At 51.6% G+C, this 27,799-nt stretch overlaps 1 protein-coding gene across 2 annotated transcripts in view; it reads right to left on the reverse strand.

Annotated features, from left to right (window-relative positions):
• RFTN1 (raftlin, lipid raft linker 1) overlaps positions 1-27,799 on the reverse strand; it is a 233,764-nt gene that overhangs the window by 12,524 nt on the left and 193,441 nt on the right. The gene's annotated exons all lie outside the window — the stretch shown is intronic.

Genomic DNA, 27,799 nt, shown 5'->3' on the forward strand with positions numbered 1-27,799 from the left:
CCTGGGGTCTCCCCCGCCCCGGGTCTTTGCCATCCTGGGGTCTCTCTTCTGGACAGATCGCCTCCGTGAGCGTCACTCAAGAAGAAGCACAGTCACTTTGTCTCCAGGACAGACCCAGGGCCTGTGACCCCGGCCGCTCAGGGGCTGTCAGAGCGTCTTGTGGGAGTTACACTGCATCTGAGCAAAAAGCAAGTCGCTGCATCCAACCAGAGCGGCCACGCACACACACACACACACAAATACACCACGCCGCACACACACCACACCACACACACACCACACACACACACACACATACCATACACACATAACACACACACAAATACACCACACCGCACACACACCACACCACACACACAAACACACACACACAAATACACCACACTGCACACACACCACACACATAACACACACACACAAATACACCACACCGCACACACACCACACACATAACACACACACACAAATACACCACACTGCACACACACCACACACATAACACACACACACAAATACACCACACCGCACACACACCACACCACACACACAAACACACACACACAAATACACCACACTGCACACACACCACACACACAACACACACACACAAATACACCACACCGCACACACACCACACCACACACACAAACACACACACACAAATACACCACACTGCACACACACCACACACATAACACACACACACAAATACACCACACCGCACACACACCACACCACACACACAACACACACACACAAATACACCACACCGCACACACACCACACACAAACACACAAATACACCACACCGCACACACACCATACCGCACACACGCACCACACCGCACACACGCACCACACACACACCGCACAACACACAGAAAACACACTAGACACACACACACGACACCACACATACCAAACACACACCACACAACACACACGCGGAGGGGATGGACAGGGAGAGGACCCACTGTGAGGCCCCCGCCTGGGCCCCGCACCCTGCTTTCTCGAGGCAGGTGACTTCCGACGGCAGCCCCACCGGGCCCGGCACCCCTGACAGGCATCCAGAGTCCTTGCAGCCGGGACAACCACAGGCCCGCGGAGGGGCAGGCAGGAGGGACGGCTCAGCCCTGCCGCTGGGTTCCCATCCTGCAGACACCAGGGCACGCACGCACGCAGACACACACGTACGCGCCCCCCGAACACAAGATGGCCCGCAGGAGGGCCAGGAGGCTGGCCGGTCAGCGCAAAGGAGCCGGGGCCGTTGGGGTAAGGGCGGGCTTCCGGGGGCTCGGGGGCTGGGGGCCATGGTGGGCGGGGAGGGGAGGCCCTTCCCAGGGGGGGACCCTAGCACGAGCCCCACAGCGAGCGTGCGGGTGCCGGGCAGAGGGCTGGCCCGTGGCGAGGGGGTCTCTGGGGACAGAACTGGGGGCGGAAGACAGAAGAGGGACAGGCCGGCCTGCTTCCCCGGGGCCTCCAGAGTTCCCATGGCGGGCACCTGTCCCCTGGGAGCCTCCACTGCACACGGGAAGCCGAGGCCTGTGGCAGCGGCTCTCCAAGTGCAGGCCCGTGAGCAGCCTCACCCTGGAACTTGTTGCAAACAGAGTCTCAGGACCCACCTAGACCTGCACAATCAGAAACTCCCTTAGAAATGGTGGGGCCCAGGGGGCTGTTCTTTTTCTTCTTTTCTTAATTGAAGTGCTGCACGGGACCAGGACATGCCTGGCAGTCTACTGGTTCAGACCCTACACATATTCCTGGTCAGGGAGCTGAAGCGTCACATGCCGCATCCTGGTGTGGCCAAAGAAAACCACTGAAGTGCAGTCGGCTTGCAATATTCCATTGTTCTCGGGTGCACACCGTAGCGATCCAGTAGCTTGATAGACTGTACTCCACATAATAGATTGTACTCCACGTAAGCCACGAGCGCGCAGTCGTGTCTGACTCTCTGCCTCCCACTGACTGAACCCTGCCAGGCACCGCTGTCCAAGGGATTTCCCAGCAAGAATCCTGGACTGGGGTGCCATTTCCTTCTCCAGGGGAGCTTCCCAACCCAGGGATCAAACCTGTCTCTTGCATTGGCAGGCAGATTCCTTACCGCTGAGTCACCAGGGAAACTCCATATAAAGTGATCATAAATCACATATTCTTCCCCTGTGCTGTACATGACATTTTTGTATCTTATTTTATACATGATAAGTTGTACCTCTTAATCCCCTTCCTTCTCTCCGCTGGTAAGCACTAGTTTGCCCTCTACCTCTGTGAGGCTGTTTCTGTTTTGCTATATTCATTCATTTGAGTTTTTAGACTTCACATATAAATGGAAACCTAAAGTATCTCTCTTCCTCGGACTTATTTCACTGATCAGCATAATACCTCCTAGGATCTGTGTTGCCGCAAATGGTATCATTTCACCCTTTTCTATGGTTGAGTAATATTCCATTGCGTGTGTATATATACACAGTGTGTCATGTGTGTGCATGTGTGTGTGTGTGTGCACACACAAATACACCACTCTTTTTAATCCATGTCTACTGACTTGGGTTTCTTCTGTATTTTAGCAATTGTGACTCATGCTGCTATGGACACTGAGCTACACCTATCTTTTCTAATTACCGTTTTCCTATCCTTTGGAAACACACCCAGGAGGTTTTTTTAAAGAACACTTCTAATAGTTGAGATACAACTCAGTCTGAAAAAGACTGCCTAGAGAATCGATTAGGTTTCTTTTGATGAGAGAAAAGAGTCTGCAGTTTTGTGACCAGAATCTATCTGCGGTTAGCTCGAAGCTTAGCCCTCCCCTCATTCTCCACGAGGGGCAGAGAGGTCAGGGGGCTCTGAAAGGCTCAGCTCTGCACTGACAGGGTGGGGGGGCAGCTGGACTGGGCGGAAGGGAGGGAGGCAGGTGCAAAAACCAACCGCGGAGGGGGACGGGAGGAGCCCATTCTGGCCCGGACCCTGGAGCCCCCACGCAGGCCCCACCCCGTTTCTGCCCCACCCCCGGCACACGGAGCCCTCCCTGGCAGGCCCACGGGGCCAGTACATCCCGGGCTCTGGGCAGGGCCCTCCCCGCCTGCTGCGGCCGCTTTACCCTGAGAACCCGGGCCCCCATCCCTGCACTCTGGATTTAAGGAGAAGGGAGAAAATGTTAAACCCACACTCGGGCTCTGCGAGGTTGTGATTACTCAGGTCTATCAAGAATAGCCTTCCCACTTTATCAAGCACCAGGACAGGCCTGCCACAATCAGACAGTCGCCATGGCAACCAGGACCAGCGGCGCTCACAAAGCCAGCGGCAGGATGGAGCCCTTTCATCGGGCCGGCCCGGTTCTCTCCTCCGTGCCCAGCGCGCTGGACAATGGGCACCCCGGGGGGCAGCCTGGCCCACCTGCCCAGACCGGGCTGCCGAGCCGGGCTTAGCTCTGCGCTCTTCTCCTCCTCCACCATCTTCAAGAGGAAGACAGCAGGACTCCTCCCCAGCAGCCTTCCCCCTCAAGGTGGGGGATGCCAGCCAGAGGGTCCAGAACCACAAAGACCAAAAGGAAACAGAGAAAACACAGCGGAACATGGCCTGCCTGAGACAGCCCAGGGTTCAGTCCCAGGTGCTGCCAGCTGGCTGTCACAGCACGGGTGGAAAAGGAAAGTACAGACGGGCTGGGCAGGGGGAGGGGGCTCACCTGCCAGACCCTGCCACGCCCAACCCTCTGGGCGGCCTTGCTGTAATTAACGGTTCAGGCGGTTTTCCAAAGGCACCTGTATCAAACCGGTGTGCATACTATCAACAGTCAAAGGATGACGTTTCTAAAAACGACACGAGCCCCATGCAGTCGGGGGAAGCGGCTTTCAAGTCCGCTCGCTAGGAAAGGGGGTCGGGCAGGCGTCGGATGGAAGGCGCTCTCTGATCTGCTTTTCCGTGACACTCCAGTGAGGAGAGACGCACACGCAGCGCTCCAAAGCCAGCCCGCCGATCAAACGGAAAGACATTTCTGGGAACAGGAGCAAAAATTTTAATTAACGCTCCACTCTCCTGTGTGGATGCGGCATCTCCGATCACACCTGGAGTGTTAAAAAAAAAATGGCGCATCTCCTGTGGTTCTTCGTACAAAAGGGATCCATTTTTATTTACGGCTCTTTTTCCTTTGCTCCCGACGATGCCTCCTGCCTCAGGTGGCCGCGAATCCACTAAAGAAACAGACATCCAACACAACCTTCCCCCACCCTCCAAAACCAGGGCAACACGACGCCGCGTTTACTAACAAACACTTGTGTCCTTTGATCCTTTCCAAAAGCCCCTGCAGCAGAGAGTACTAGGAGACGCCCTGGTCCCGCGATTCTCTTTGCTGGTATCACTGCGCACCTCTCTTTTTCTCCTTGTTTCCGTTCTAGGAGGATCTGGGACAAAAGCAGCTTGAAAGACGACACTTAGTTCCTGACTCGTGACTGGAGATGAAGAAGGGAATTCAGTTTCCACGTCTGAAAGGACCTCTGGGCTAGTCTCCCGGCAGCCTTGGCCGGGGGCGTGGGGTGGGGGTGGGGGGCTTGGGGTGGGGGTTGGGGAGAGGGTTGGGGGGGGTTGGGGTTGGGGGGGGGGTCCTTTTATTTCCAGAGAGGACACGCGAAGCAACAGCCCTCGAGAGGCTTTTGTAAACTGCTTTGTAGCCTTTCAAAACACTAACACCCAGCGCTAATTGGCAAGGCATGTTTATATACGATTTCCTTACGTTGTCAACTTCAGGCATCTTTTGATTTCCTACCATGGGACATGAAGGCTTAGCGTGTCCCTTCAGGTGTCTTACTTTCTCTTTCCTGGTGCCCCCAGTGGAGAGATCATGTAATTAAATCAAGTCTGTCACTGCTGCTGCTGCCGCTAAGTCGCTTCAGTCGTGTCTGACTCTGTGCGACCCCACAGATAGCAGCCTACCAGGCTCCCCTGTCCCTGGGATTCTCCAGGCAAGAACACTGGAGTGGGTTGCCATTTCCTTCTCCAATGCATGAAAGTGAAAAGTGAAAGGGAAGTCACTCAGTCGTGTTCGACTCTGTGCAACCCCACAGACTGCAGCCTACCAGGCTCCTCCGTCCATGGGATTTTCCAGGCAAGAACACTGGAGTGGGTTGCCATTTCCTTCTCCAATGCATGAAAGTGAAACGCGAAAGTGAAGTCGCTCAGTCGTGTCCGACTCTTAGCGACCCCATGGACTGCAGCCCACCAGGCTCCTCTGTCCATGGGATTTTCCAGGCAAGAGCACTGGAGTGGGTGCCACTGCCTTCTCTGCTCTTCTTCCTACCCATCAGTAAATATCCCATGTGCCTAAATATTAATATATTACTTCAGGGAGGCCTGGCATGCTGCAGTCCATGGGGTTGCAAAGAGCGGGACACGACTGAGCGACTGAACTGAACTGAGAAAATCAATTCCGAGGCAGGTTGATAAAGTCCCGGGTCCCCAAGAAGGAGAGAGGGGTCTGGGGCTTCTGAGGAGGAGAAAGGGGTCTGGAATTCTCAAGGCGGAGGAAAGGACAACATCTTTTTTTTTTTCTCTATATTCCTTAGTCACATAAAATGTTTTTTCTTTAAGTCTGGAACTCATGATTACACAACAAACAACTCAGTTTAGAAAACTAACAACAATGTATTGTGCTTGAGGGCAGTTTCTCCTTCCTGAAAACCTTCTGACTAATCCTGATTATCTTGGAATGTATGTTATGAGAATGGGTTCAGTCAGTCACTCAGTTCAGTCACTCAGTCGTGTCCGACTCTTTGCAACCCCAAATCGCAGCACGCCAGGCTTCCCTGTCCATCACCAACTCCTGGAGTTCACTCAAACTCATGTCCATCGAGTCAGTGATGCCATCCAGCCATCTCATCCTCTGTAATCCCCTTCTCCTCCTGCCCCCAATCCCTCCCAGCATCAGGGTCTTTTCCAATGAGTCAACTCTTCACATGAGGTGGCCAAAGTATTGGAGTTTCAGCTTCAGCGTCAGTCCTTCCATTGAACACCCAGGGCTGATCTTTAGGATGGACTGGTTGGATCTCCTTGCACTCCAAGGGACTCTCAAGAGTCTTCTCCAACATCACAGTTCAAACGCATCAGTTCTTCGGCACTCAGCTTTCTTTACAGTCCAACTCTCACATCCATACATGACTACTGGAAAAACCATAGCCTTGATTAGATGGATCTTTGTTGGCAAAGTAATGTCTCTGCTTTTGAATATGGTGTCTAGGTTGGTCATAACTTTCCTTCCAAGGAGTAAGCGTCTTTTAATTTCATGGCTGCAATCACCATCTGCAGTGATTTCGGAGCCCAAAAAAGTAAAGTCTGACACTGTTTCCACTGTTTCCCCATCTAATTCCCATGAAGTGATGGGACCAGATGCCATGATCTTCGTTTTCTGAATGTTGAACTTTAGGCCAACTTTTTCACTCTCCTCTTTCACTTTCATCAAGAGGCTTTTTAGTTCCTCTTCACTTTCTGCCATAAGGGTGGTGTCATCTGCATATCTGAGGTGATTGATATTTCTCCCGGCAATCTTGATTCCAGCTTGTGCTTCTTCCAGCCCAGCGTTTCTCATGATGTACTCTGCATATGAGTTAAATAATCAGGGTGACAATATACAGCCTTGACGTCCTCCTTTTCCTATTTGGAACCAGTCTGTTGTTCCATGTCCAGTCCTAACTGTTGCTCCCTGACCTGCATATAGGTTTCTCCAGAGGCAGGTCAGGTGGTCTGGTATTCCCATCTCATTCAGAATTTTCCACAGGACTGAAAAAGGTCAGTTTTCATTCCAATCCCAAAGAAAGGCAATGCCAAAGAATGCTCAAACTACTGCACAGTTGCACTCATCTCACACACTAGTAAAGTAATGCTCAAAATTCTTCAAGCCAGGCTTCAGCAATACATGAACTGTGAACTTCCAGAAGTTCAAGCTGGTTTTAGAAAAGGCAGAGGAACCAGAGGTCAAATTGCCAACATTCACTGGATCATGGAAAAAGGAATAGAGTTCTAGAAAAACATCTATTTCTGCTTTATTGACTATGCCAAAGCCTTTGACTGTGTGGATCACAATAAAGGGGAAGATTCTGAAAGAGGTGGGTCTGGTAGGATCTTTCTGTTGTTAAGTTCTAATCCTGTTCTCCTAAAATGTAAATTGTGGGAGTGGGTGTGGTGAAATTTTCACAGCCTTGAGACATTCTCTTGATTTACTGTAATAACTAACTAAAAAAGTATATAGCTCCCTTGCTAACACTAGCGAGGGGAGCACTCTCTGTCCCCCTGCTGATGTTTATGTTAGAAGCTTCCTTCTGTCCCTTTTCTTACTTTTATAATACGACTGCTACACAAAAGCTCTTGAGTGATCACGCCTGGTTCCTGGTCCCAAAGGTAAATCTTCGGAGACCACGAATCCGACATCGTTCACCATAAGCTATCAGTTCTATTTTTTCCCCATTTGGAGGCCTCATTTCCAGAACGTTCTGTGCCCTTGCTCCAACTGGCGTGGATGCTTCTCTGGCCCGGGTTCTCCCTCCACTCTGTCTAGGGAGGATGTCTTCTCCTTCTGGGTTTCCCCCTTGTTTTGCTGGAGCGCACCCTCTGGTGGCTCCCTAGGAAAGAGTGAACTGGAAGTTACTTGCATCCCTGCGTTCCTACAAGTATCTTTCTTTTCACCTTTAACTAACTGTCTGGGTACAGAAGTCTAGACTGGGATTGCTTTTTCCATCAATACTTTCCAAGCATCCCTCCACTAGCTTCTCTCTGTCATCGCTGCTATTGTGATACCTGTGTGATTACTCAAGCTCTGAGTGTAGCCTGCTGTGCTGCTTTGGAACATTTTAGGATGTTTTTCCCCATGAAGTTCCAGAATTCACATTATAGCCTTCATGTGGCTGTTTTGTTTTTCTTTTTTACTCAAAGTGTGTACACTCAATAGCTTTGCCCTCAAAGGATCCCTGTCCTTCAGCTCTGAAAAGTATTCTTTTTTCTTTTCTTTGATAATTTTGCTCTCCTCCATTTCTTTCTTTTTTCTTTTCAGACTTCCTGTTAGTAAAAACGTAGGATGGATGTTTTAATTTTATGACCTTCCCCTCTGTTGTTTTCTTATTCTCGTCCCTGGTGGCTCAGATGGTAAAGAATCTGCCTGCAATTCGGAAGACCTGGGTTCAGCCCCTGGGTCGGGAAGATCCCCTGGAGAAGGAAATGGCAACCCACTCAAGTATTCTGGCCTGGGTAATTCCATGGACGGAGGAGCCTGGTGGGCTGCAGTCCATGGGGTCACAAAGAGTCAGACACGACCGAGCGACTTCTCTTTCTTTTTCATTTTGCCTTCTTAAAAACGCCCTTTGTCTGATTCCCGTGGATCGTGTCTCCAGTTACTGGGCCGCCTGAGGCACAGGTGGGAGCCAGGCATCTCAGCACACTGTGTGCGGACTTCAGCCCGATGCCTTCCTCCAGCTCTGCAGCTCATCCCGCCACCCTGCAGGGGCTCAGGCTTCCAGGGGCAGCGCTTTCCTCACAGTCCCTTCCTCTTCCAGGCGCAGCTTCCACCTCTGTGCTAAATCAATCAGCTTTCCGCCATGCACCTCCCATCTTTTAGAAATCTGCTGAAATCACACAGCTTCCTCTTTCTCTTCTTCAGTCTTTCTGTTCTTATGGGCATCCATCTATCCATCCAGCCATCCATCCACCCGTGTACATCTCTATGTATGCATCTGTCTGTCCTTCCATCCACCTGTCTACACCATGTATGTATGTATGTATGTATCTGTCCATCCCTCCATCCACCTACCTACCTGCCTATGTCTCTATCCATCTAGCTGCCTACCATCTGTAGTCAATTTTCATTATTTGTGGGAATTATGTACTACAATGTCACCACAAACGCTGAATTAGCAGACACTGAGCCTGGGGAGATACGGGCTAGCTTCCCGTGAACCTCTGGTCAGATTTCTTGTCACATGATTAGTGCATAACTTTGTTTAATTAGCCTTTCTGTTTAAAGACACCTGGGTTTAGTATATATCGTGGAAATACCGAACCTCACACCAGCAGCACCGTAACTCACTCGTGAGCAAAGCTCCTAGCACGTGCACTCGCTCTGTCAGGCGCACGCCCGCTTTCCTGCGCTTGGGCCACAGCGCCACGCTTGAGGACCACTTGGAACGGTGACGTCACCAACAAAGAGCACAAACCCGGAAAACGCAGCCCTAAGTGAGCTGCAGATGGGAGCTCAAGCCTGTGTGCAGCACGAGAGCTTCTGAGCCGGGAACACACGCATTTGCCACATAATTGTGCTGGAGAGACTCTGGAGAGCCCCTTGGAGACCAAGGAGATCCCACCAGTCCATCCTAAAGGAGATCAGCCCTGGGTGTTCATTGGAAAGACTGAAGCTGAAGCTCCAATACTTTGGCCACCTGATGGGAAGAACTGACTCATCTGAAAAGCCCCTGATGCTGGGCAAGACTGAAGGCAGGAGGAAAAGGGGACGACAGAGGATGAGATGGTTGGATGGGATCACTGACACGATGGACACGAGTTTGGGTGGACTCCGGGAGCTGGTGATGGACAGGGAGGCCTGGTGTGCTGCGGTCCACGGGGTCACAGAGTCGGACACGGCTGAGCGGCTGAACAGCAACAACAAAGCACACATCTGTGAGTGACTGTGGAAGCGCCAAGAGCGCTGGCTTGGGGGTTGCAGATAAGTCTGAGCAAATAGGATTTGCAAGAACGGAATCCATGAATAGTCAGGAGTAACTCTTACACGCATCTGTCTATCAAACATTCTCTTAGTATCAGTTCACTGGGATTTTTCAGAAGAAATAGATGCTGGTGTCCAATCCCCTACATCCAACACAATTTTATTATTTAAATTTTTAAAGGGCCCATTGGAAGCCATTTCTAAATAGGTTAGAATCCAGAAACCACAAAGTAAAAATAATAAATCTGGTGACATAAAAACTCCTTCACCATGGCAAAAGGTAAGCTGCTGCTGCCGCTGCTAAATCACTTCAGTCGTGTCCGACTCTGTTCGACCCCACAGACGGCAGCCCCCCAGGCTCCCCCGTCCCTGGGATTCTCCAGGTAAGAACACGGGAGTGGGTTGCCATTTCCCTCTCCAATGCATGAAAGTGAAAAGTGAAAGTAAAGCTGCTCAGTCGTGCCGACTCTTAGCGACCCCATGGACTGCAGCCCACCAGGCTCCTCTATGCAAAGTCAAAAGGCAGATGACAAGATGGGAAAAGATTTGTAGCTCAAATTACAGTCAAAAAAGAGCTCCTAAAAACTGATGAGAAAAACATCCAGTAATCCAAATTTTTAAGGTGGGATGAAGATGCAAAAAGAGTCACAGAAAAAGAAATTCAAATGGTCATGAAGAACAGGAAACGATGCCACGTTCACAGTAAGAGAAGTCCAAACCCAACCTGCCCTGAGATATCATAGCTTCCCCTCTCATGTTGGAATAATCCAAAAGCTTAACAACTACTTGGCTGGCAAGGCTGTGGGGAGGAAGGGATCCTCACAGAGGCTGGCAGGAGGGCGGATTCAACCTCAGAGAGAACAGCTTGATGGCACCATTCATTAGATTTGACGGCGTCTAAGTTACAAATATGTTTGCCCTTTGACCTTTGACAATCTCACTTCTGGCAACGATCCTATATACAAGAAACAGACAAAGATGTTCACTGGAGAGCTGTCTGCAATAGCAGAGCCCTGGATGCCACCTGTGCCCACGCACGCTGGGCTTGTTAAATGAATTACGCAGGATCCACGTGATGGCTTGTTGGGGGGTGTGGTAATGGCTGCTTGTGTGTTGAACCAAGGCAAGGACCACAACGAGAGGGAACGATTCCTGTGGCAGAAAGCGCAACACCCACACACTCCCTCCACTCATCTCCACACCCTAAGCCCTGGGGCCTGGGAAGAGGCTACGTTCTACGGTGCAGTGAAAGGGATCTGGCAGATTGATGAAGTTACAAATCACCTGGTGGGGAGATTTACAAGTGGGGTTCGGTGTAATCAAGTGGGCCCTTAGGGACTTCCCTAGTGGTCCAGGGGTGAAGACTCTGCACTTCCACTTCAGGGGTCGCTGGTTCAATCCCTGGCTGGAGAACTAAGATCCTACAAGATGCCATTAAAAAAAAAGAGGAGGATGGTCCTTAGAAGGGAGGCGGGAGGCGGGTCAGAGTCAGGGAAAGGGAGGGGAGCAGAGAGCAGAGGGCAGAGTGCCTGACCACGAGCGAGTTGGCCTCTAGAAGTCGGAAGCGAGGAACAGACGGTCCCAGAAAGAGAGCAGCCCTGCCCACCCCTCGATTATAATCCCTTAAGACACGTTCTGGATTTCTGGCCTCCAGAACTGTTAAGAGACTACACCTGTGTTGTCTTAACTTTGCAGTCACTTGTCACAGCGGCAGTACAGCACCGATACACAGTCTAAAGCCAGGGAGAGGTCACGGTGAAAACGAAGACTTGCAGGCCTTGGCCAGCCCAGGGCAGATGACAGCTCAGGAGGGGTGAGGGTGACTGAGGACTGGGTCTCCAGGGCAGGCGGAGCAGAAGCTGATAAAAAGGCCCTGAACTGGGAGGAACCGGGCCAGAGGGCTGTCCGGGGTGGGACACACATCTGAGAAGAAAGATGCAGGAACTGCTCTGGCAGCCGCGTGGTGAAGACTCCACGCTTGCACCGCAGGGGGAAAGGGTTTCACCCCTGGTCGGGAACTGAGATCTCACACGCCGTGCAGTGCGGACAAAGGAAGAGAAGGAAGACCCCCAGCATCTACTGCCTTGAGAAGGGAAGCACCGTGGAGGCTGAAAAACCAGCTCAGGATGGACAGTGAGGTCTCGGGAGACCGCAGCCAGGGCGCTCCAGGAGGCAGGAAGCAGCAGCCGGTGTGTGAAGACGTTCTCGGGAAATCTGGGCTTCCCCGTGACTTGGCCTGGGCTGAGCAGAGACCCTGGCCTCGACAGCACGTGGGGAAGGAAAGATCATGCCCTCAGGCGATGGGAAGCAGAGCTCCAAGGACGGGACAGGAGGGAAGGCCAAGCTGGAAAGAGGCAATATTGCACCTCTCTTTATCAAATAGATGCATGCATGCATGCTGAGTCGCTTCAGTCGTGTCCGACTGTGCAACCCCATGGACAGCATCCCACCAGGCTCCTCTGTCCACGGGATTCTCCAGGCAAGAATATCGGAGTGGGCTGCCGTTTCCTCCTCCCCATCAAATAGAAAGCGGGCGCTACTTAACCCTGGGGTGGTCCTGCGGGAAACTCCCCGCCTCCTTCGGCGTCCCCAGGGGCAAGGCTCTCCTGGGTACCACTGTTCACCAAGGAGTCTCTGCATCCACTCCGTCTGGCTCTGTGCCAGACATCTGGGAAGCGAAGCTGCGCCAGCCTCTTCCGCTGCTGCAGGAAATCCTAGCCCAGGGGATGTGGAGGCCAGACACATGGCCCCTCCCCAGACGGGAGCCGCCAGGGTGTGCTGAGGAAGGAGGTCGGAAGGACTCCCTCTCTGGGGAAGGCCTGATCCCTCTGAGCCAGGCGCAGCTGCAGCGGGCCTGCCTCCCTGGCCCCCGTCCCTGCCGAGGCCTCTCCCGGGACCACGGCTGGCAGGGACCACTGCTTCTGCCAGCCGATGCTGGGGCCCGCTGGAGACGCCGTTTCCCTCTTTGTTTTACACACAATGCCCCAGAAACAACATTTTGCTGATATGTAATTAGGCCAACATAATAGCGTCTAAGAAAGCCGGAGGTCTCATTTTCGACAACTTTGGCTTTCATAACGTTCAAAGAGAATATGTTAAAAAAAAAAAGGAAAGAAGGAAAGAAAGCCTAGCTTTCAGACGCAGAAAAGGGGGCAGATGAAATAAACGCACGCGATGTGTGGAAGGCTTCCTTCCTGGGACTCCTTACCCACCCCTGCTGGTTCGTTCACATCTCACCCTGATTTTCTCTACCATGCAAGAAAAACAGCAAACTCGGTAGCCCTTTGAGAGAGCAACAGAATAGCAATAATGATTGTTATTATTAATTGAGACACATTGTTTGCAAAGAATGGCCTCAGTGATCACTTGCCTGCATCCAGGCCTCTCGACAAGGTACATATGCAGCAACCCCCGTAAAGGGTCCACTTCCCCACCCCTTGAATCCAGGCCGGGCTTGGGACTTGCTCTGACCAACAGCAGATGGTAGACATGACCTCACGCTGCTCTCAGCCTGGGCTGCGAGGGAGCTTGCTGTTTCTACCTGCTCTCAGGCGACCGGGGACAAGCCCAGGCTGGCCTGCTGGAGGACGGGAGCCCTGAGGCCCAGGCAACCGGCAGACGGGAGGGATGCCGTCCTGAGCCAGCGGAGCCGCCGGCAGACCCTCCCGTGATGCAGAAGCAGAGTGAGGCCAGAAAAGCTCAGGCCAGATGAGCAGGAACCCCCAGCGGACCTGCCCACTCACTGCAACAGTAAACACTGCTCATCTCAGCTCGCCAAGCTTTGGGACGCCTCATTCCACAGCAGAAGTGAACACTGATCACAATCGTTTGAGAAAGAGCCAATTCCCCGGGCAGATCTTTGGGAGGAAAATCAGAGGGAAAGTCACCTCGTCGGACAACACCGTGCGCGAGAGAGACCATAACGGCTACCACTGAATGGAGCCGGGCTGGCTAACGTCTCACCTCGCTCAGAGCTGGCAGCATCTTACCCTCGTCTCCTCCGTGGCAGACGCACGGGGACCCAGCCTGGCACGGCAGCCCCAAAGTCTCACTGGTGACAAGCAACCACGAGGCCGGGCACTGCCACCAGCGAGCTCTGGGAGGGACAGATAAACACACACATGGGCAGACGCGCCAGCTCGAGATGCTGTCGGCTGCCTCCCACCACGCGTGCCAGGCTGGCGGGGAGCCTGAACCTGCAGGGCAAGGTAGCCCTCTCCTGGATTCCAGGCCGGGTGGGCGGCATGGGGAGGGGGGCTGGGGGCTGCATACACCCACCAGAGCTGCCTGCTGGGCAGAGTGAGAACCAGGTCAGGTGTGTGACAACCAGGGCTCCCGATTCCACTGGAGATCCAACCCGTCCATCCTAAAGATCAGCCCTGAATATCCATTGGAAGGACTGATGCTGACGCTGAAGCTCCAATACTTTGGCCACCTGATGTGAAGAGCTGACTCATTGGAAAAGACCCTGATGCTGGAGAAGATTGAGGGCAGGAGGAGAAGGGGAGGACAGAGGATGAGATGGTTGGATGGCATCACCGACTCAATGGACGTGGGTTTGAGTGAACTCCAGGAGTTGGTGATGGACAGGGAGGCCTGGCGTGCTGCAGTCCACGGGGTCGCAGAGAGTCGGACACGACTGAGTACCTGAACTGCACTGACTGACGCTGGACGGGCCAAGGCTAAGGGGGCACGGCTGGGGCGGATCCTGACCGTCAAGGGGCAGGTGCTGCTCTCCGAGCGCTCAAAGCCGTCACACCCCGCGGGCTGCTCCGCTGCCCGCGTCCTCCAGGAGCGCACATTTCACACACACATGCTGACTGCGTCGGGGGTGAGCACATTCTCTCCGGTAGGCAGACTTGGAAACAGCTTTGTTTGATAACAATTACACAAGAAACATTTTCTCCATCCGCGGGCTCACCAAGTCCCTTCCACCTTCTGGGAGGAGTGAGAGGAAACTGGGCTTTCTGGGAGTAGCTGGGATTTGTCACTTTGTCTTTAGACATGAAGTCAACAGGGGATCGTGCTTAAAATCTTATTTTTCTACTGTATCTACAACCCAGAAAAGAGAGGATTTAAAAACAGCCTTCCCAAAGTATGCAGTGGAAAGGGGTTTATTTTGGAGTTGGTGGTGGCGGTGGGGGGAAAGCATGTCAGCTAAAACTCTCAAACTTAAAACTACATCCAAGTTATCACCAGCTCTCCTTCCTGACTGCTAACCAATAATCACAAAACACGGGTCCAGAGGATGTCCCTGAGCAAAGGCTGGTTCAAAACCCCAGCAGAAGAGGAGATGGAAGTTAAGGGCTACTCAACTGTCGCCAGGCAGCCAGCAGCACCAGGGCTGGAGAGTACGGTCACTCCGAAAAGAAAGTCTCACTGCACAACAGTCAAAACAACACATTTTCCCTCCCCGACTTTTCTCCATCTAGTAAATTCAAGGGGCCACTTCAGCATTCAGTCAATATCCTCTCTGGTCAATAATTTCTCGGTGGTGACCCAACTGTCAGCCTCTTGTTGCCAGGGTTTCCGGCATGCTAACTGGACCCCATCTCCTTACCGTCCCCTCTTCCCTTAAGTCAAATTACGTTGCGCAAATCCTCAGCGTGTCCTCTGAGGACTCTGCTCCTGCTAGGGGGACATCTAGGGCTTCCGAGGGGCTGGGAGACGCTGGTGGGAACGTCCAGCCTTCAGGACATGTCAGAGCCCTGTCAGCCAGCTCCCGGGCTCCAGAGTCCTTCAGTTCCCTCTGGATTCCTCCCACGAAGCCAGGAGATACCTGCACCAGAGCCCGTCACAGGAGCACCGCTGGTTTCCACCAGCATCTGGGTTGTGACCCATCAGGGGAGGAGCTGACTAAGAAAACCAAGGTCCAGAAAATAAACATGGTGTCAGAGAGACTGGCCAGCTCTGCCTGGGGTCCTGGAGGAAATCCCCTACTACCCTCTGTCTCCTTACATGTCATCGTGTTGATCACTACTCAGCACTGATGAGTTTATCTCCATATCACTATCTCCTTTCCTGGAACGCATTCTCTGCCAAGGCAAGGCGTTTATCTTATTCCTGATGGATCCCACGCAACTAGGGAATTGTCTGGCACAGAATGGGTGAGTGGGTGAATGAATGCACCTTTCCCAGCATTTCTGGGGTAGATTCTGCCACCACTGTCTTATATGCACAAAATCTTATCAGAATTGCTGTAAATCACATCCAACACTAACGAGACAGGAGTTTGCCATTAAAAATGGGAGTTAATCTGCCAGGGTGTTGTGATACCAACCTTCTGACCTTTCTGTATGTGGAAGTGGCAAGTATATTTGTGCATGAAAATTAAATGCAGAATCACATTGGTCACCAACCACTAAGGCCACTGGATGCTTTAGCAAAGACTGGTAAATTATTAAACTGACCACACACAGCTCCGCCCTTCCCAGCCTCTGTGCCCCTGCACTGATGCGGGTGGTCCTACTAGGAGATGAGAGTCCAAGGGTCTGCGGCTGGGTCTCATGAATCTGAACTTAGTTTTGAGACTTTCCTTGGAAATGCATGGGATATTAACAAATCAACAGGATATTAACAAATGAGACAAGTAACCTCGCACCCTGGGGCTCTTGGGGGTCCTGTGACTGCCCTCCTCTGAAGAAGCCCAGGCTAGCCCCCTAGACGTTAAGACCCACAGGGCCCTGCTGGCCCAGCCAACAGCCAGCCAACTGTCAGACACACGAGTGAGGCCACCTGGATCCTCCCATCACCTGATTCAGAGCCCAGGACAGGTCCGCCAAGCTGCTCCAGAGCAGAACTGCTCAGTGGACCCAAAGAATCATGAGTTCAATAAAAAGCTATCTGAAGAATACCCCATGGCACACATTTCACTTATTTGCTAATTGATGGGCATCTGGAGTGTCTCTACTATTTGGATATTGTGAATTAATGCTGCCATGAAGACTCATGTATAGGTTTCCATGCAGACCTACATTTTCATTTCTCTTGAATGTACGTCTTGGAGTAGAATCCCAAGGTCGGTCACGTGGTAATGATGCTGAACGTTTTGAGGAACTGTCCACGCATCACTTTTGCAATAAGAAAAAAACTAAAAAACGTGGCCTCATTAGACTAGCTTCTGAGCCTTCTTGTCTAATTTGCCAAATGATGCCCCTTTCCACTGAGCTGAAGAGGATGTTTAAGAATTTTGCCTCAAAGAGGCCACTGGCTTAAAAGCGATAGTTGGCCCATGCATCCTAGTTTACTAAAGCTGGAAGGGACCAGGGTGGTTCTCTGTCCAGTGGTTCCTGGTTGGGTTTTTAACATGCAGATCCCTAATCTCCACCCCCAGACCTCCCGACTCAGACCTGCCGGGGCTGGTGCCTGGGAATGTGCGTTCATATCAAGGCCCCAGGTGGTTCAGGAAGGTCACCTCCATCACCCCTGAGAGACGGCACCTGGGGTCAGCAGTGGCATGCCCCAGCCACTTCCACTGGCAGCTGGCTCCACCAGAGTTCCCCAAGGGGAGCCAGCTTTCCCCTTGCAGGCAAGGAAAACAGAGCCTGTCCCCTTATCAAAGATTTGCCCTTCAAAGACGTGGAATCAGCTTCCTGACTCCCCGTGTTTCTTCCTCCTCCAACGTAAACATGCCCAACGCTTTCAACCATTTCCAGGAATGTCCCCCATCTCTGCCCACCCCCCATTCTGTCTGTGGTTCTTGGCAAACACAGCAGTGTGGTGGGCATAACCCTCCCAGTCAGCCGGGACCACAATGCAGACCAGAGGATAAGAACCTCCCGTGTACATTTCACAACACGGTCAGTTCTCTTTCAAACACAGCAGTAACCTCATGTTGTTCCGTATCCATCCAACCAGTGTTGGACGAGAAGCTGTAACACGAAAGGAGTTAATCTGGATCCAGGGAACAAGAATATGAGAAACAGCTAGTTCCTGACTCGAGCAGTTTGCAGAGCAATTGAAAAATAACTCTATGTCGTACGATCCATCAGTCCCACTCCTGGGCATACATCCAGACAAAATGATCATTTGAGAAGATGCACGCATCCCAGTGTTCACAGCAGAACCATTTACAATAACCAAGACATGGAAGCAACTTAAACGTCCACTCTCAGATGAATGGATAAAGAAGACATGGCATATATGGATACGCATGTACGCTACATCTCCACATACATGGACAGACACAGTGGAATACTACTCAGCCACGAAGAAGAATGAACCAATGCCCTCTGCAGCTCACAGTTTACCTGGGAAACTGAGGCAAAGCAAATGAAAAACCAGAACGTGGATGGATCTAGAAATTATCATCCTAAGTGAAGTCGGGCCACTGAGAAAGACATCTATATGACATCACCTGTATGTGCAATCTAAAATACGACAGAAACGAACTTATCTATGAAGCAGAAACAGACTCACGGACACAGAGACCAGAATGCGGTTCCCAAAGGGGCAAAAGGGAGGTGGGGTCAGGGGAGGGATGGATTAGGAGCTGGAATTAGCAGATGCAAACGATCACATAGAGGACAGATGAACAACAAGGTCCTACTGTGCGCCCCAGAGAACCACATTCAACACCCTATGATAAACCATAACAGGAGAGAGTATCTAAAAAGAACGCACATATGCCTGTAACTGAATCATTTTGCTGTCCACCGGAAACTTGTGCAATATTATAAATCAACTATGCTTCAATAACACACGTATTTTTTAAAAAATTACATAACTCTAAAGGATGAAAGCGAAAGATGGAGAGTGAAAAAGTTGGCTTAAAGCTCAACATTCAGAAAACAAAGATCAAGGCATCTGGTCCTATCACTTCATGGGAAATAGCTGGGGAAACAGTGTCAGACTTTATTTTTGGGGGCTCCCAAATCACTGCAGATGGTGACTGCAGCCATGAAATTAAAAGACGCTTACTCTTTGGAAGGAAAGTTATGACCAACCTAGATAGCATATTGAAAATCAGAGACATTACTTGGCCAACAAAGGTCTGTCTAGTCAAGGCTCTGGTTTTTCCAGTGGTCATGTATGGATGTGAGAGTTGTACTATAAAGAAAGCTGAGCACCAACAAAGAATTGATGCTTTTGAACTGTGGTGTTGGAGAAGACTCTTGGGAGTCCATTGGACTGCAAGGAGGTCCAACCAGTCCATCCTAAAGGAGATCAGCCCTGGGTGTTCACTGGTAGAAAGAAAGAAAGTGAAAGTGAAGTCGCTTCGTCGTGTCCGACTCTTTGCGACCCCGTGGACTGTAGCCTACCAGGCTCCTCTGTCCATGGGATTTTCCAGGCAATAGTACTAGAGTGGATTGCCACTTCCTTCTCCAGGGGATCTTCCCAACCCAGGGATTGAACCTGGGTCTCCTGCATTGTAGAGACGCTTTACCGTCTGAGCCACCTGCTGATGCTAAAGCTGAAACTCCAATACTTTGGCCACCTCATGTGAAGAGTTGACTCATTGGAAAAGATCCTTATGCTGGGAGGGATTAGGGGCAGGAGGAGAAGGGGATGACAGAGGATGAGATGGTTGGATGGCATCACCGACTCAATGCACATGAGTTTGGGTGAACTCCAGGAGTTGGTGATGGACAGGGAGGCCTGGCGTGCTGTGATTCATGGGGTCGCAAAGAGTTGGACACGACTGAGCAACTGAACTGAACTGAACTGAAAGGAAGGTGGAACATGGTAAGTGCCAAAAGGAAGGGAACACAAATCCAGCCCAGGACATCACAGATGACGTCACAAAGAGGTGCACCAGGAAGGGCGAAGATCACAAAGGCGGAGACTGGGGTGCAGATGGGACTTGGCAGAGGGCAGGAGAGGACACAGATGGAGGGACTTAAGTGAACAGGCAGGATCTGGAGAACCCCGCTGGGCCCTAGTTCAGAGCACTGGAGTACTAGAGGGGAGCAGTGGGCATGCTCTTCACCTGCATTAAACTTATTCACTAGGACTGCTTTCAAATCAGGTATTCTCCATTCTGTATTATTGATTTTTTTTTTTTTGCACTTAAATACAATTGATTTTTTTCATACTTAAATGTATCCTATTGCATTTTATTGAACTGGCTTTGACCTAACATTGATAAACCAGTAGATGATGAGACTGGAAGGAGTTTAAGAAGCCAGGAAACCCTACTCAAAAACGAAGCTGGACTAGAGAAGAAGTTCTCAAGGTTTTTTGGTTTTGTTTCTTTCCTTTCATCTTCTTCTTTTTTTTTTTAAGAAGGAGTGAGAGAGTTTCCACAAAGGCCAATGAAATCTAATTTGGAAGCCCAACATGGAGAAGCAGATAGATGCAGAAAACAGCAGCTCTGGGACCCACTGCCATGGGTAGGTTATCCAGAATCATGCCCACCCCTCACTCTCAAGGGTTCCCTCAATTCTTCCCCCCAACTCCATGTGCAACTGAAACGCTTTTTTGTGGAGTCTGAGAGCATCTCATTTGAAAAGACCCTGATGCTGGGAAAGATTGAGGGCAGGAGAAGAAGGGGACAACGGAGGATGAGATGGTTGGATGGCATCGCCAACTCGATGAACGTGAGTTTGGGTGGACTCCGGGAGTTGGTGAAGGATAGGGAGGCCTGCCGTGCTGCAGTTCATGGGGTCGCAAAGAGTCGGACACGACTGAGCGGCTGAACTGAGCTGAAGAGCACCTCTGTTCTTGGGATGCTGACGGCCACCCTGTATGCTCCACGGCCTCCCAGAGGTCCCCACCTTCTACACAGGACGCTGACCAAGATGCGGAAAGGGCAGGAGGCACAGGAGGGCAACCCGGGGCCCACGGAGGAAACCCTCCACCCAGTTAAAGGTGTTCTTACAGAGTGTAGCCCCTCAACCGGTTCGCTCCCCTCATAGACCCTTCCTTTTTATTTGGTTTTCCTAAAATTCTGGGCCAACTGGACTTAAAAAGAACAAATTCCAAGGAGTAGTGCTTAATGATCCCTTAGAAGAATGCTCGCCAACCTGCTACGCTCACTAACCTCATGTACTAAGTTCTCAGAGAAGCATTTGCCCTGCGCTCACTTGCGGCTCCCAGGCTGGCTGCGCATTTAAAACATTCTCAGAAGGGCCACGGGGACTGTGTGAGAAAGCGCACAGGCAGTTCTCGGAGCACAGACCAGCCCTTGGCTGGCAGCCGGCAAGGAAGCAAGGCCTTCAGTCCTATAACCACCAGGAGCTGGATCAGGCCAGCAACCTGGATGGGCCTGGGAGCAGATCCTTCCACCAAAGCCTCCAGTAAGGACCACAGCCTTGCCACCCCCTGATTTCAAACTTATGAGACCCGAAGGAGCAGACCAGTTGAGCTCACCTGGACTTCTGACCTCCAGAAATATATGACAATACAGTGCACGTGTGTGTGTGTGTTTAAAGATCTTCTAGAATCATCTTCCCACCCTCCTAATTCCAAACACATCGAGAAAGCCTGAAGATAAAGCCTTTCGTGATTTTCACACTGAGGGTCGCCTCCTTTTTATGATTCTGCAGCACGCACGGGATGGCTTAAAGCATACCACTTTTAAAAACTGCGCTTGTCCCATGATTCTGAAAATGGGATGATTTCCTTCCCTCTCCTTTCCTTTGCACCCAGGCTCTAAACTTGCTGTGTCCTGGGGTCTTCACCAGACCACACACTTGCCCCTCCGCTCTCATCAGCCTTCAAAGGTTCCTGGTGATTTAGGGCCTCTCACCACCCCTCAGGAAGCTTGACAAGGAAGAGAAGTTATTTACGGGCATGGAAAGGCCAGGGGGTGGGCATTCATTTTTAATGACTTCCCTCCCCTCGGTTAAAGAAATCAATCCTTCTGCCTCAATTTCCACCATTCATCACGTTTCACAGCAGCTGACACACAGTAGGAACTCCATATTTATTTGTTGAATACATTTTTAAAAAGTCTAACTTAGTGTATAACTAAACTGTGAGCAGGAAGTGAAATATGGGAATCGGACAGGTAGGGCCATCTAGTTTATGGAAGAAAAAAGTGCAGATAGAGAGGAAAAGTCAAATTCTTCCTTTTAACCCCCAACTCCATAAGCTGTCACCAAGTCCAAGTTTAACTGTCTTCCTTAAAATACTCCTAGGAGCGTGCCTGCCTTCTGTTCCCACTCAGTGGCAAACCACTGGCTTCCAAAGCCAATAGCCCAGGTCCCCAGCCCCTCCCCAGCCCCAGCTCATCATGGTCTTGAGAGTGACCTGCATCTGGGACCCAACCCTGGCCAACAGGACCCAACGGAAATTCTGCTTGGGAGTTCCTGGGAAAGGTCTTGCTTGCTAATAAAAAAGGGCGCATGGCAGGAAACGCCCCGTTCTTCCCCATCGGCGTCATGTTCCCATGAGATGCTCGGATCTGCTGCAGCTGCCTGGGGGTCGGGGTCGTGAGAGGAGGCCTGGCAGACACGTCAAGGAGCAGGACGCAGGAGGTGACAGCACCCGTGTCCCTGGTGATGTCCCCAAGCCACTGAAACAGCTGACTCTGCAGCCACCGCCTTGCTCCAGACTTCCTGCCCAGGGAAACGCGATGACAGACCCCGCCCATCCCGGCCACAGCCAGGCGGACATTCAGCGCGGACAGCGGAAAGCATCCTGAGTGATACTCGCAAAGAACACCCCTACTTGCTCACCTAGGGACCGCTCCCCCAGGCTTCTGTCTGCCTTCCTCTTTCCAGTCCGTTTCTCCAAACACGCATCACTTCGGGGCCAGCAGGCTGGACGCAGGGCTCTCTGATGAGAGATTCCCTCCTCGTCCCCTTCAGCCCACAAGCCCAGCGCTTGCCTGGACCACACAGCCATCCGCAGATTCTCCCCCAACAGACGCCCCGGCAAGTACACACCCCGGGGCTCCTTTGCAGGTCTGTCTGTGCGTGCTGTATCCATTTCCCAGGGCTGCTCTAACACGTGACCACAACCTTGGTGGCTTACAGCAACAGACACGTTTTGTCTCCCAGTGCTGGAGGCCACGGTCAGCATCGGCGCTCAGAAGCACGGTGTCAGCAGGGCAACGCCCCCTCTGGAGGCTCCAGCGGGGATCTGTTTCCTGTTTCTCCCCTCTGCGGATGGCCGGCTCCTTCCTGGGCTTGCGGCTGCGTCCCTGCGAGCTTCAAGGCCAGCATTTCAACTCTCTGAGTTCTCTTCACATCCCCTGACCCTCCTTCCCATTAGGTACCATGAGACTGGTCGAACGACCCAGCATATAATCCAGAATCATCCCCCACCCCAAGATCCTTAACTCTGATCACATCAGCAAAGACGCTTTTTCCAAATGAGGTTAACACGTACAGGTTCCAGGGCTTAGAGCCTGACACCCCTGGGGGGCATGGTCAGCCCACTACCCGTGTCTGCGTGTGCACACCCTCCCTGGGCACCTCGGGGAAGAGCTGCCTCTGGGAAAAGGAGCTAGAGAGCGGAGGGCCAGAGGTAGGAGGAAGGGTCTTTTTTTTTTTTTTTTTTTAATGTATAAGCTTTTGGAGTGCAAGAGTTTTGTTTCAAATGATAAAACCCTTAATAACTTTATCTCAATTTGCACCACAATTCATATCATCACACGGTATTTTTTAAACGGCACAGTCTGTCTTAGGCTAGATCCCGCGTAAGCAGACCCGAAAGTTACTTGCAAGTTCCTGCAAAGGCAAGGGTCCCAGCGAGGGGGAAGGGAAGCTGATGAAGTGAGCAAGGGGACAGCTGACACGGCAGCCCCTGAACGGAAACTCAGCCTGACCCACGGGCGTCTTGGGGTATGCTGTGCTCAGAAACGTCCCCCACGACGGGCAGCCAGGCTTTCATAGTCCTACCCTTCTTAGTGATGGATCTCTCCAGGTTTCAGACCCCTCCCCTTGGGGATGGACCACTCCGGGTTTCACACTCCTCCCCCTTGGGGATGGACCACCCCGGGTTTCACACTCCTCCCCTCGGGGATGGACCACCCCGGGTTTCACACTCCCCCCCTCGGGGATGGACCTCTCCGGGTTTCACACTACCCCCTTTGGGGATGGACCACCCTGGGTTTCACACTCCTCCCCTCGGGGATGGACCACCCCGGGTTTCACACTCCTCCCCTCGGGGATGGACCACCCTGGGTTTCACACTACCCCCCTCGGGGATGGACCACCCTGGGTTTCACACTCCTCCCCTCGGGGATGGACCTCTCCAGGTTTCACACTCCCCCCCATGGGGATGGACCACCCCAGGTTTCACACTCCCTGCCTCGGGGATGGACCACCCCAGGGGCATCTGAACCTCCAGGCACTGGTGGCTCCCCTGCCCGAGCACCAGGCTTGGGTACCAGTGGCAGGTGGCAGGGAAGACACAGAGGAAGTGAAGCAGAAGCGAGACGGGACCAGAGGAACACCGCAGGGTCCATTGTGTCTCCTAATGGTGACGAGAAGGAACAGACGTGCCTTCTCCTCCGCTTCGCCCCTCGTCCCTCCGGCAGGAAGCCCCTCCTAACGCCCCCGGCTCATCCACATCCTGACTGTGGCCACCTCGCCGGAGCCCACTGGGCCCAGGGGCCTTGGTCAGCTCGGCTCTGCCCGCGAACGTCTTGTTAGCAGGACACCACCCGGCCCGGAACACCCTGCTGCGTGTCTGCAGGAAGTGCCCTTCCCACCTGGAGGCTCCCCACAGGCTGGGGCCTCTGCATTCTCGTCCCAGGGCAGCGAAGAGCCGGTCACTCACTCTGACCCTCTGGGGTTCCCCGATTCCCTGAGGGTTCTCCGTTTTGTGCCCACAAATCCCCTTCACCCTAAATTATTTTTACTCCTAGTAATCCTCCGCTGAGGGCCCGCCGCATCTTAGGAACTAGAGGGCTCGCACGAATCCAATCCCCCCTCGTCTCTGTGTTGCTGCAAGCCACGTGACACTCCTGACCTCCACGCCAGCCTGCTGCTGACGAGGAGGAGGCAGAGGAAAACACCTGCCTGAAAAGAACGAGAGAGGACCACATGGCCCTCCTGGGCTCCACCCTCCCAGCACAGGGTGAGAGTCAGATCAGAAGTCAGGACTCAGGACTCAGGCCTTGGGACCTGCCTGGTGGTGCAGTGGTTAGGACTCTGCCCTTGCATTGCCAAGGGCCTGAGCTAAGATCTCACAAGCCTCTTGGCACAGCCAAAAAAAAAGAAAAGAGGACTCAGTGACCGGAGAGTGGCTTTTTAAAGTCACTGTTTTAAAATGTGATCTCCATCATTTGGGGAAGAAAATAATTAACTTAGGGAACACAGACCATATAAACTAAGCCGTCTTCCGACGAGTCTCTTACAGCCAAAGAGCACTGTAAGCCCTTTCCAGAGTCAAGAAGAAGGATTTCGAAAGTTCAGAAGGTTTAATATGGCCCCACGGCTAGAAGTGCTCCAAGGGAGGCTGGCTCCAGGTGGACATGTGAGTCCAGAGCAAGAGCTGGAAGCAGCTAAGAGAATGGATCAGTCTGTGGAGACTGAAAGGGTAGAAGGGAAGTACCTGACCCCAGAGACAGCGGCAGAGTGAGGCAAAGCCAACAAAGGAGAAAGAAGGTCAAGTCTCGCGTGAGATCGGGTACATTTGACTACCTACATATATACACATCGTTCAGTCGCTAAGTTGTGTCCACCTCTTTGCAACCCCATGGACGGCAGCACACTAGGCCTCCCTGTCCTTCACTATCTCCTGGAGCTTGCTCAAACTCATGTGCATTGAGTCGGTGATGCCACCCAGCCACCTCATCCTCTGTTGCCCCCTTCTCCTCCTGCCTTCAATCTTTCCCAGCATCAGGGCCTTTTCCAATGAGTCAGCTCCTGTGACTCAGCATCAGGTGGCCCAAGTATTGGAGCTTCAGCTTCAGCATCATATTCAGGCACATACTCTGAATATAGCAGCATATTCAGGGTTGATTTCCTTTAGGATAGACTGGTTTCATCTCCTTGCTGTCCGAGGGACTCTGAAGAGTCTTCTCCAACAACACAATTTGAAAGCATCAATTCTTTGGCGCTCAGCTTTCTTTATGGTCCATCTCTTACATGACTACTGGAAAAACCACAGTTTTGACTATACAGACCTCCATTAGGAAAGTGATGTCTCTGCTTTTGAATATGCTGTCTAGGTTTGTCATAGCTAATATCCATACACACATACACACACATTTTAAAATCACATTCAATCCCAGTGTTCACAGCAGCACAATTCACACTGGGCAAAAGTCACAGCCGCAACTTACAGGTCCACAGACAGAAGAGCGGATACGGATGTGGGGCATATATACAACGGGATACCTGCTGTGCAGCCACTAAGCGGCGTCAGACTCTTTCGTGAGCCCATGGACTGCAGCCCGCCAGGCTCCTCTGTGCACGGGATCTCCCAGGCAGGAATCCTGGAGTGGGTCGGCACGTCCTTCTCCAGGGGGTCTTCCCGGCCCAGGGGCTGAACTCACATCTCTTGCACTGGCAGGTGTATTCTGTGCCGCTGAGTCACCAGGGAAGCCCAGTGGGACCTGCTCAGCCACAAAACAGAACGGAACAACGCTGTCTGCAGCTGCATGAATGGACATAAGAATTGCTAGACCAAGTGAAGTCAGACAGTGGCAATATCATATGATATCACTTATATGTGGAACCTAAAAATGGTACAAATGAAGCCATTTCCAAAACAGAAGTATATTCGAAGATGTAGAAAACAAACTTACGGCTGCCGTACAGAGAGGGAAAAATCAGGAGTTTGGAACTAGCAGATGCATATTACTGTATCTAAAACAGATAAACAAGGTCCTACTCCACCGCACAGGGAACTGTATTCATATCTCGCAGTGACTTACAATGGAAAAGAATCTGAAAAAGAATGTAACATAAATGATTGAACCACTCTGCTATATACCTGGAACCTTGTAAATCTACTTGAATAAAAAACTCTGTTCAAAACAAGAAGCTATACAAGAGAAAATACAGGTAAGACAATAGAAAGTGGAATTACTCAATTGCTATTTTACTTTCTCTTCCACAAGGAGAAAATAAATACACCTAAAGCCTTAGGTGTATAAAATGGTTCAATAAATACAGCTAAATACACCTTACTCACTTCCCTGGTGGCTGAGATGATAAGGGGTCTGCCTGCAATGCAGGAGACCCAAGTTCAATCCCTGGGTTGGGAAGATCCCCTGGAGAAGGAAATGACAACCCACTCCAGGATTCTTGCCTGGAAAATCCCATGGACAGAGGAGCCTGGTGGGCTACAGTCCATGAGGTTGCAAAGAGTCGGACACGACTGAACGACTTCACTCTCTCTCTCAAAACCTCAGAGAAGAAAGGCTGTGGGGATACAGAACTAGCTATCTTCTAAAAACAAGTTTTTGATTCCTCAAGTGAATGAATAATTCTATACATAAACTATTACGGGTAAAGCCGCCTTCTGCCCTTCCATTCCCAGTCATATGTAACCACTCTCGCCAACTTGATGGCAGTCCTTCCAGGCCTTTCTCTGCGCCTGCATATTCCCACAGAATATACATTATATTATTTTGTGACGCTTTTTTCCCCATTAAAGGTATCACACTGGTGAGGGTGTCTCTGTATCGGTCAGGGTTCTCCTGAGAGACAGAACCAGCAGAACAGGTAGAGAACAGAGACAGACTTTTAGACAGACAGACAGACAGACGGACAGAGATACTGATTTAGAGGAACTGGCTTGTACGACTTGGGGGCTGGCAAGTCCAGCTCTGCAGGGCAGGCCCGCTTTTGAGGTCCTCAACCAGCTGGATGAGGTCTACGCACATTACGGAGGGCCCAGTGTCCTCACCTGCACATCAGTCGTACACTCCACTGCAACATCTACACGCGTGTTTGACCGAACCACTGGCTGCCCCAGCCTGACCAGGCTGTCACATACAGGTAACCATCGCAGTTAACCTGCAACTTGTCTCCTCGGTGACCAGCATCTCCCGGAGTTCCTTCCGTGTCAGTTCATACAGAATGGACTGGTAAGGAGGTAAGGAGGCACCATCCTCTATTTAACCATTCCCCTGCTGATGGACACGCACCTTACTTCCTTTTGCCCGTTACTAATGATGCTGAAATCATGTCCTGGTATCTATCTGCCTTCTGGTGAACAAATGCCTGTGTTTTTCCAAAAGAGATGGACGTCACGTGTGGATGT

The sequence above is a fragment of the Capra hircus genome, chromosome 1 (genome assembly GCF_001704415.2).
Source record: "Capra hircus breed San Clemente chromosome 1, ASM170441v1, whole genome shotgun sequence".
NCBI lineage: Eukaryota > Metazoa > Chordata > Mammalia > Artiodactyla > Bovidae > Capra > Capra hircus.